The sequence below is a fragment of the Balaenoptera borealis genome (genome assembly GCF_965194805.1).
Source record: "Balaenoptera borealis genome assembly, contig: HAP1_SCAFFOLD_1698, whole genome shotgun sequence".
In the NCBI taxonomy this organism is placed as follows: Eukaryota; Metazoa; Chordata; class Mammalia; order Artiodactyla; family Balaenopteridae; genus Balaenoptera; species Balaenoptera borealis.
Genome location: NW_028122544.1, coordinates 84,314 through 95,390, shown reverse-complemented (window position 1 = coordinate 95,390; position 11,077 = coordinate 84,314). Strand labels below are relative to the sequence as shown.

The 11,077-nt window shown below is 46.8% G+C and overlaps 1 pseudogene across 1 annotated transcript; it reads right to left on the bottom strand.

Annotated features, from left to right (window-relative positions):
- Window positions 1-3,950: 3,950 nt before the first annotated feature.
- LOC309622167 (uncharacterized protein C2orf78 pseudogene) lies at window positions 3,951-10,851 on the bottom strand (annotated as a pseudogene). Its single transcript has 3 exons — window positions 10,794-10,851; window positions 7,146-7,895; window positions 3,951-5,867 (listed from the first exon to the last, which is right to left on the bottom strand). The product of its transcript is annotated as an uncharacterized protein C2orf78 pseudogene (transcript).
- Window positions 10,852-11,077: the final 226 nt, after the last annotated feature.

Genomic DNA, 11,077 nt, shown 5'->3' with positions numbered 1-11,077 from the left:
TGTGAGGTAAGCTGGTTTGAGGGAGGAAATCTATGGACCTAGTCATTTCCTTGGTGGTAAGCTTTCAGGGGTGCAGAGATGGATCTTCCTGGGGCCTTTTCTGGTCCCAGGAAGATATCGCATAGATGGGACCTCCCAAGACACACATTGAATCTTTAGGCCTGTTTTTCCTATTATGAGGTACGAACGAGTTTCTTCACTGATGGGGATGATGCTTATCTGAGAAGAAATTGTGAAAGGTGGTGTAGTGTAGAGGTGTGGCTTAAGCTTTTAAGTTTTCCTCCAGGTTTTTCCCCTAAGCTTCCTACTTCGGACGGCCTACTTACATGATACTAGTAGGTGATGTCCGGCTAACAACTTCCTAAATATACCTGCAAGCCAGATCAGTGTCTCTTTTCTCTGTATTCCCATGGAAATCAAGAGTCCCGCCGAATTTTCCATCGAAACAGTTGATTTGTGTTGTCTCTAGGAATTCTAAAGGGCGTACCGTTGCTTCCTAACCGGTGTCATTTGGGAGATCCGCCTCTGTACGTTCAAATGATTAATTTTGAGACTTTGCTCATGTGTGCAGTAAACCCTTGAATTCCCTAAGACCTTCCTTTCCTCCATCTCCTACCCCATTAAGCCCGCTTCAGTTCATCTCCTGAATTTCTTTGGAATCTGTCAGCCAGCTCTTCCTCAACTTCCTAATACTGAACTTGCCTGTCTGTTGCGATTAGGTCCTAACTGGTGTCCATATATCTTGTTTCCTTCCAATCCACTCTTCACACAAGAAACCTTCAAAGCAAGTTGGAACGTTGCTCATAAACATCGCTCACAAACATTGTTTTGAGAATAGAAAACACACTGTTGGCCTTTAAGACTCTGCGTGGTCTAGAATCCTCTCTGCTTCTCTAGCCCCATCTTGTGCCACTTTTGCCCTCACTTTCTATGCTTCAGATACACTGAATTAACCTTAGTTCTCACTCATCTGACAGAAGTCAGTTCAGATACTATTTTTCACTGTGATTCCTAGCATTAAGGAATTTGATTATCAGGTTTTTTATGAGGACTATTTCATCAGGGGTACAGAAGTTCTGGCCATCTCTGGTTTTGGATATCCCTTATTTGTTGAGACCTTTGCGTTGTTTGGTTGCCTTTGTCTGTTTTCCAGATGGGAAAACAGGAACAAGGGAAGTATAGGTTATTACTAGGTGGGGTTGAACAAGTGGAGCAGCAAACTGCAAAGCAGAAAGAAGAGGGACGTACTATAGAGGGATATGACTTCCATTCTCAAGGCGCCTGCATCCTGTGCAGGGAGACAGCCTAACATAAAATGTGCCTAACAACAAATATATTGACTTCTTACTAAAAATCTCCAGTTCATAGAACCGAGGGGTTTGTACCTTCTCCTTTAAAAGTGATAGTCCTGGGACTTCCCCGGTGGTCCCGTGGTGAAGACTCTGCGCTTCCAATGCAGCAGGCGTGGGTTCAATCCCTGGTTGGGGAGCTAAGATCCCACATGCTGCGCAGCCAAAGAAATTTTTGTCGAACGTTATACTCCTGTATTGTTGGCTTTAGTGGTTTAGATTTTGTTGTACTGTTAAGAAGATTTCAGTTTTATTTACCGGGAACAAACAACACATAATGTAAAAATAGTTTCCCAGAAACGATTTCCATCATTCTCTTCTTCCCTTTCTCCCGCAGACTGGTGTTTCACCTTGACAAGTTCTCTGTCATTCCATAGGAAAGCTGTCTGGCTTGGAGGTTGCAATCCCAGGGAATTTTTCATCAGCGGGGAAGTCTCCATCACTACAGAGGAATCAAGGGAGAAGTCAGTCCCTGGTAAGTGAGATGCTCCCCCTAAACACCAACACAGCAGTCGTGTACCTTTCAAGGGGTTCAGGGGCAAGATGGGCAAGGCATTTCTACTAACTCTTCTTAAGGATCACGGACAGTGCCCTATGCTACGAGGTAAGCGGTGACTGCTGTAGTTCTTACTGGTGATCCTTTCCTGTCACTGATTCTCGGCCTTCTTTGTATTTCATAGGACTGTTGTCAGTCCAATACAAAATGAGTCTTATTTTTAAAAACCTGAAATGTTTTACAGAGCCTAGCATTCTCATATAGGGTCCTTTCCATTCTCCCCACTTTCCCGAGAGGCCAAGAACACTTCACACCATGAACTAGGAGAGGGGGTAGAGCCCTTTCTGATGAAATACATCAACAAAGACAGAGCCTTAGCCTGCTTGCTCTCTGGACAGGATCTCGGACCACAAGGTCTTCAATCCTGGTATAAATGAAGGAAGTGAGGACAGTTCAACTGGCACTCTGATAACAAGAGTTCGGAAACACCTTCCAAAGAGACTATAGCAGTAGATGAGGGAAGGGAGTGCTACAGTGTGGCAGTACAGGGGGAATGATCGGCTACAGCAGTGAAAAGTGTGGTACCGATTGGTGTGCTCTCGGGGTTCTTGTACATGTAGCATAGATGACCTCTACAGTGGCCCTCCCACCTTCCCACCTGCATTAGGTGTTCTTTTTTTTTGTAATTTATGTTTATGTATTTATTTACTGTTTGAACTTATTTATTCTACGTATTTATTTTTTTGGCTGCACTGGGTCTCTCATTGCTGTGCACGGGCTTTCTCTAGTTGGCGGCTAGCGGGGGCTACTCTCGGTTGCGGTGTGCGGGCATCTCATCGCGGTGGCTTCTCTTGTTGCGGAGCATGGGCTGTAGGCACGTGGGCTTCGGTAGTTGAGGCTCACGGGCTCTAGAATGCAGGCTCCGTCGTTGTGGCACATGCGCTTAGTTGCTGCACGGCATGTGGGATCTTCGCAGACCAGGGCTCGAACCCGTGTCCCCTGCATTGGCAGGCGCCACCAGGGAAGCCCTAGGTGTTCTCATATAGAGTCTAAAAACAGAGAGCACTGAGAGAAGGTAGTGGTTATTAAAGGCTCAGGATCTAAATTCTACCTGTCTCTACACCCCTTCCCAGCTGTCGATTTGACCCCATTTTTGAATGCTGACCTCATTGTTCAACTTTTCTCTGCCGTCTGTATACTCACCTTGAAAACTTGTTTGATGCGTTGAGCAGACACAGGGTGGCAGATTGCAGAGGTGGAAGCTGGTGGTCGGATATTTGTGGGCTGAATCTCCTTCAGTCCCATTCCCATTTCTGGTTGCCCAGAGGCCCTACTTCCTGTGTGTGACGCCGAGCCGTAGGATTGCGGGCAGGAGCCAAGTTCTCCATACAGTAAAGACCCCAGTGTGCCTTGGTTATAGTAATATACCTGGCTTCCCTTCCTGGCAGGGAAGTGACAGGCGGCTATGCCCCTGCTTTGTTCGTGGGCCTCCTGATCCAGCAGTTCCCTTGGCTCTGCCCCTGTCGTCAGCTGCCCCTAGGATAACTCTGAGCCCTAGCCACTTCTCTGGTAGATTTCCCTATTCCCCCACTACAGTCACACCTGAATAAGGCAACTCAGACCTTTCAGAGATGTGTCCTGAACCTCTTGTTTTCTGAAATACCTATCTGGTGGTTGTGAGACTTAAGGCCAGCGTCCCCGAGAGACTTTTTCTATTTCTCCTAGTAAACCTAGACTCATCTTCTGTCACCTTCAACTCTACTCCAATTGTGTTCTTTCAACCCAGACCTCTGACCCTGCTTTTTACTTCTGCCATTTCATCCTCGCTCCTGCTTCCTTTCCTAAATCCATACGTCTCTTTTGGCCTTCCTAGCCCTGGGCCAAGTTCCTTCCTCTTTGCTCAGTTTTTACCCCTTTCCTTCATTCTCCCATCCAACTTTCAGTCCTTCCTTTCTCACGCCCCAGTTAGCAGCATCTGAAAATTCGAAAGGTTTGTTACTCGTCTATTAATTGTATTCCATTTACTTATTCAGTTCTATACCTGTCTTACCTGTGTATGGAAGAACAGCTGGTAGCCAAGGTGGCACCAAGAATCCTAGCAGCTCTCACTTGACGTATCCGTAGTAGTCGGCAATTTCCATTTCGTTTTCCCTCTCGGTGAAAAATTGCAGCTTGCCCGAAGAGGTGTATCTGGCAGCATTCTCCCGTTGTTGTTGAGCCCGCCTCTTCATGGCCTCTCGCTCTGGCCTCTGCTCTTGTTCGATGGGCTTTGACATGACTGGCTCAGGCACGTTGGGTTCCCTCCATGGAACTCGTTGCTTGCTGAAGTCTTGGAGTAGAAATTGGGTTTGGAGCTTGGGTGGGGACTGGCGCTTATTCACAGCAGGGGGAACAGGCTCCCGCTGGAGAGGAGCGCCAGATGAAGTTTTGGAGGGTGCAGGCCTAGGAGCAGCAGACTGAGGGACACGAGGCTGGGTATGGTTGGGCCAAGCCGGTTGGGTTGGGTTGGTCACAGTTGGCTGAGCTGGTTTGGCGGGGCCTGGCAAAGAGGCAGGAGCTGGCTGGGATGAATTGGCTGCAGCAGGTTGAGCTGAGTCAGTAGAACCAGGCTGGGCACGGTAAGCCCCAGCAGGCCGATGTGAGGCCAGAGACTGTGGCCTCCGAGGAGCGGGTCGAGCTTGAGGCTTGTCCCAGGCAGAAAAAGGCAGAGGTATCAACTTGACCTTCCCAGGAGGAGGCCGCTCATACTGGGCTGGAGACGGACACTCTGTTTCAGCACTGCTGTCTGGTTTCTGGGCTTGGACTTGCGTTTTCTCAGGACCCTTCCCCTCACGTGGGGTATGCCGCCATGGCTGGATAGCTGGGGGTGGCTGGGGGTCTTTGGGGTTGCTTGACTTTCCCAAGAGCCGACAGGAAGAGAGCCCAGTTTTTCGTCTCATTCTTCTTCCCCAGCGCATGAAGAACCTTCACAGACTCCAGCATGCGCACGCCAAGGGAGGTTCGAGGCTTTTGAAAGCTCTGTTGGAGAAGCTCAGTTTGGTGTTCCTTTCGCTTCGTGTGGGGGATTGCTGGCTTCTCTTCTGCCTTGACTTTGTTCCCTGACTGCTTGTTCTCCTCAGCCTTGTTTCTCCCTCTGGTCCTTTTGGTCTTTTCCTGCCCGTGGCTCTTAGTTTTGCTGATCTTTCTGGATGCAGCTTTCTGAGGTTTGCCTTGAGAGTGCTTGGCCGTGTTCACAGGAGCCCTGTCACTGACTGCAGCGTGGCATGTAACCACTTCTCCCCCTAACGGGCACTCTGGATTCTTTGGCTGGATTTTGGCCTTGGGAGCGCCACTGATAGGCTCAGAGGCTTTCTGTTTGTTCTTCCTGGGTTGATCAGAGGGAACCTTTATGACACTTGGCTTTTCCTGCACCTGATTCACCTTAATGGCTCTGGTGTCTTTAGCTTTGATCACGTTGGGACCTTGGGATTGATCAAGATCTTTCAAAGGATTAAAGAGCTGGGGAAGGTGAATATCCTCCGCCAGTGTAGTAATGTCTGCAAGACCACTGCTAGGTTCAATCCCATTTTCAAGTGTCCCTAGGTCCTGACGACTCCGGCTGTTCTCTCCCAGATCAGCATTTTCAGAACCAGGCTGCTCCTCTTGGCTGAGGGGATCGGTGCAGGCCAGCGGCTGGTGAATATCAGGGATTCCTAAAGGGAGTAGTGGAGGATCTTGGTTCTCTGTTGGGATCTGGTAGGCATCCAGAGGCTTTGAAAGCTTGGTTTTGATATCATCCACGTGCTTACTCTCTATTTGTCCCTGGCTTGGAGCTGGAGGCAGGGCCAGGAGACGCCTGGCACTCTGGACTGGAGCTGTCACTGAAATGTCCCCAAGTTCAGATGGTGGGTTACTCTCAAGTATGTGGCTGTTTCTGCTACTGCAGGACTTGGGGAGTTCTTGACTTTGTGTCACACAAAACGTCTGGCTTGGAGGTTGCAATCCCAGGGAATTTTTCATCACCAGGGGGGAGGTCTCCATCCCTACAAAGGGATCAAGGGAGAAGTCAGTCCCTGGTAAGTGAGATGCTCCCCCTAAACACCAACACAGCAGTCGTGTACCTTTCAAGGGGTTCAGGGGCAAGATGGGCAAGGCATTTCTACTAACTCTTCTTAAGGATCATGGACAGTGCCCTATGCTACGAGGTAAGCGGTGACTGTTGTAATTCTTACTGGTGAGCCTTTCCTGTCGCTGATTCTCGGCTCGCTTTGTATTTCATAGGACTGTTATAAGTCCAATACAAAATGAGTCTTATTTTTAAAAACCTGAAATGTTTTACAAAGCCTAGCATTCTCATATAGGGTCCTTTCCATTCTCCCCACTTTCCCGAGAGGCCAAGAACACGTCACACCATGAACTAGGAGAGGGGGTAGAGCCCTTGCTGATGAAATACATCAACAAAGACAGAGTCTTAGCCTGCTTGCTCTCTGGACAGGATCTCGGACCACAAGGTCTTCAATCCTGGTATAAATGAAGGAAGTGAGGACAGTTCAACTGGCACTCACATAACAAGAGTTCTGAAACACCTTCCGAAGAGACTATAGCAGTAGATGAGGGAAGGGAGTGCTACAGTGTGGCAGTACAGGGGGAACGATCGGCTACAGCAGTGAAAAGTGTGGTACCGATTGGTGTGCTCTCGGCGTTCTTGTACATGTAGCATAGATGACCTCTACAGTGGCCCTCCCACCTTCCCACCTGCATTAGGTGTTCTTTTTTTTGTAATTTATGTTTATGTATTTATTTACTGTTTGAACTTATTTATTCTACGTATTTATTTTTTTGGCTGCACTGGGTCTCTCATTGCTGTGCACGGGCTTTCTCTAGTTGGCGGCTAGCGGGGGCTACTCTCGGTTGCGGTGTGCGGGCTTCTCATCGCGGTGGCTTCTCTTGTTGCGGAGCATGGGCTGTAGGCACGTGGGCTTCGGTAGTTGAGGCTCACGGGCTCTAGAATGCAGGCTCCGTCGTTGTGGCACATGCGCTTAGTTGCTGCACGGCATGTGGGATCTTCGCAGACCAGGGCTCGAACCCGTGTCCCCCGCATTGCATTGGCAGGCGGATTCTTAACCACGGCGCCACCAGGGAAGCCCTAGGTGTTCTCATATAGAGTCTAAAAACAGAGGGCACTGAGCGAAGGTAGTGGTTATTAAAGGCTCAGGATCTAAATTCTACCTGCCTCTACACCCCTTCCCAGCTGTCGATTTGACCCCATTTTTGAATGCCGACCTCATTCTTCAACTTTCTCTGGCGTTTGTTATACTCACCTTGAAAACTTGTTTCTGTGATGCGTTGAGCAGACACAGGGTGGCAGACTGCAGAGGTGGAAGCTGGTGGTCGGATATTTGTGGGCTGAATCTCCTTCAGTCCCATTCCCATTTCTGGTTGCCCAGAGGCCCGACTTCCTGTGTATGACGCCGAGCCGTAGGATTGCGGGCAGGAGCCAAGTTCTCCATACAGTAAAGACCCCAGTGTGCCTTGGTTATAGTAATATACCTGGCTTCCGTCCTGGCAGGGAAGTGACAGGCGGCTCTGCCCCTGATTTGGAATCTGAGATGGTGTTCCCTGAGCAAGGCTGGCAGAAAGCGATGGATGTAGAGGGACCATGTTCTTGGCGTCTGAAGTTTTATCATACTGGGCTGCCAGAAACATGGAGGAGGCAGCTGTGTGGCGGTCAGTGAGTGCCAGAGTAAAGTCTCCGAGTGAAGAAGAATTCTTTTCAGTGCTTGCTGTGATGTCCCACTCAAGAACACCTGGATAGGAAGCAGCTGAAGTGGAGATCTGGCTGTGGTCAGTAACTCCAGATAACATAGTCGTGCTAGAATGTTGGTAAAGGTAGGCACTACCCATGAGTGTCTGGAAAGGGGTACCAGTAGCCGATGCCGAACTGACGGCAGGGGCAGAGACTCTGGAGAAGTTGCAGACACTTCGTGTTAGGGAAGTTGCATTGCTCACCACAGGAGGAGAATGCTGCAGAGAATTTAGAGTTCCAAGTAGAGATGGATGTTGGAAATTTTCTGTAAGAACAAGAGGGTCATGAAAAACTCAGGGAGGTTGAGAAATTCTCACTACGTTTGAGGAACGGCATCATCTGAAGGTTCTTGCTATCAGGACACCTCTACTATCACTACTTCCTGAGAAACCCAAAATCAGACAGTTAATGATGGCTGTAAGGACTGAGCAGTTTTCCACTCTTCTCTATTAACTGCCTGTGCTCCCATCTTGGGCACAGACGGGCAGAAGAGCCAAGTGGTGTGGTTCAGAGATTGTTCTCTAGGCTGGAAGCAACCTTCTCCCTGCCCTGTCTTTCCCTTCAGCCTGCACTCGTATTGACTTCTATGCTATTTCCTAGACTGGAAGCATTTTAGAACTAGGAGGCCCTTAGAGAACTTCGATGTTCTCAGTCTCATTTCGTGAGTAAGGAAACTGAGGCTCAGAGAGGTCGGGTTGACTTGTTCAAGTTCTCTCATTATGTTAGTATCATTACCAGGTTTCAGAACCTAAGTATCCTGACTTCCTTGCCAGGACTCCACTCTGAGCATGATACTGCCAGAAAGCAGGAGAAATAGAACTTATAATATAGGCATTTTTTTTGTCCATTAGAAAACAGTACGGCTGTTACCATTGTCGTCTTCAGTGTCTCCCTTTGCTTGTGCAGTTCCCACGCTATTACCTAGAGGTGACGTACAGCTCAGTCCAACTGGTGAATTGAAAGAGTCATTTTTGCCCTCTTCAAGCCTGGTTTCTCATCCTACCTCAAAATGATTACCCGAAAGTGGATTTCTTAAGTGCTTTTGGAAAGGGAAGAGTTATCTGATTACTTCAGATTCCTCACCTGTAAAGTGGTTATAACACCACCACCAATAATAATAGCAGTAATAATTAATAGATGAATAAGCTGATCTATTGCGTATGATTTATATGGAGGAAGATACAATAAGTTCTAGAAAGACAAAGAAAAATCATGACAAGCATATTACGTTAACGAAAAAGAAATCCATAGATATTAATGAAAACTGAGGTATGTGGCAAGTATCGAAGCCTAATGAATTTACTAACAAATGGCATTCTGTACTATCCATGCAATATTATGAAAGTGAATTTTGCCCACTCTATTTTAGTGAATACTATTAACCAGAAGACACGATGGAGGTGATAGAGGTGAATGAATTCCTAGCCAATGCATACAGACAGAGAAGGTATGTCAGTAAAAAATGCATAACAAGCAACAGAATGCAATAAATGTGCATGTATAGGTAGCCACAACACATATAGACAAGTATTTCAATGAAAACCGGTACGAAGCAGACAGCAAAATAATAAGTGTAAAAGAGTTTCATTATTGTGCTCCTTCATATTTTTACCCAGCAAGTAAGAGGTATTAAGCCTAGGAGAAATATATATTTCAATGAATATAGCTTATATAATAAGCAGAAAGGAAGCTTAAAATGTATCAGGAAGGTTTTTGGATTTATCCTAGAACTTAGATTAGAATCATCTTCAGCATCCAAGAAGATGGCATCCCAAAACCTCAAAAAACCATCATGCCTAGAATCCAATTAAAAAAGATTTTCAAATGTAAGAAAATCCACAGGACTCCACAATATGGTTTTCGATAAACGTGGATGTTTGTTTGTTTTGTTTCTTTGGCCGCGCCGCGTGGCCCTGGCCGTGAAAGCACCGAGTCCTAAGCACTGGACCGCCAGGGAATTCCCTAAGTGGGGGGAATTAGAGATGTGGGGCTTGACTTTTTCTTCTTCTTCTTCTTCTTCTTCGGTAGCTAAGATCTACAAGCGAACGATGGCTGTTGATCAATGTGCTCTCTGTGTTAGGAAGGAAATAACTGTAAAAATGAAAAGCAGCCTTGCCTTAGAACCTACATATCACACCAAGGAAAATAGTCCTTCTGATTCAATTTAGAAGATATCACTTAAAATGTTGAATTGGTGAAATGTCTACCTAGTTTAAAAATTAGAAAGAATAAAACACTGAAAAGCAGCCCCCTAGATAACCACTGTGGTTGCTTGTTTATAGGAGGCATCATTTCTAAAACGTATTTCTAAAATGTTTATATTCAAAACTGTCAAGTGGCCAACTGTATTCAGAGAGGCAATAAAAGAAAGAAAACGGAGTATGACTTTTCTGATAAGCTGCCTTTCCTGGTGATCCCCTGTTCTGGCCTTACTTTCCTTCTTAGTCTGTTAATGTAAGGGTTTGCTACCATCAACTTGGTTTTGCCCTGCTCTGAGCAGGTTTCCCTCTGTGCTGTTTCTGCTTTAATTGAAAATCTTTGGTTCCCATCAGCATTCCATTGCAAACTCCGTTTTTCTTGAGAGCTCCTCTATGCTTTCCCTCTTCATTCTTACATTTTCTCCCATCTCTTGGTGCCTGTTGGCCTGTGCTAATGAAAACCATCCTAAACTTCCTTACGCTCGACTCTGTGCCTCCCTGTAGAGCCCAGTACTCTCCATCCTCTCTCCCTATTCTCTCTTTTCAACTAGTCGAAATCCTAGTGGAGGGAGACCATTAGAGATGAAACATCTTGGTATATATTGCTAGTTTTCTATGTCCCCTGACTTTTCTATGTTTCTGTTGAAACACTCTTGAGAAGTGTCTGATTTCGTTTTCTACATGGGTACCCTTTAAGGCTCAATACTGGAAAAGAAGGGGATCAGAGTGATCAACCCAACGTGGTATCCTAACGTAACAGTTAAGGAAAGCAACAGGCTTTGTGAGACAGCCAGTGATTTGTCCAAAGTCACACAGATAGTAAACGTCAAAGTCAAAAGTGAAATTAGGTCTCCAGACGTGTAGTTCAATACTTTCCCTCATTATTCCATGCTATTTTGAATCTCCTACTCAATTTAGGGGCAAAAGAAATCGAACGCAAAACTTTCCAAAGTTTCTTTTCTTACCTGACATGGTCAGAGAAGAGGAAGCATCCACTGCAGGTACCAGGGATGAGGAGACAACACTAGAGGATGTCCGAGTGGCTGCAGCTGAACGGCGCACGTGTCCAGTACAGAGGTCACTGGTTACTGGTCCAAACAGCTCCACGGAAACCCCAAGACTCTACCAAGTGGTAGTAGGTTTGGTAGGAGAGTGATGTCACAAAGCAGGCAGTTGAAAGGTATGAGAGAGCCAATAGGGAGGTCCGATCCCCAACAGGAAGGCGGGCTTGGGTGAAGAGAGTGTAGGA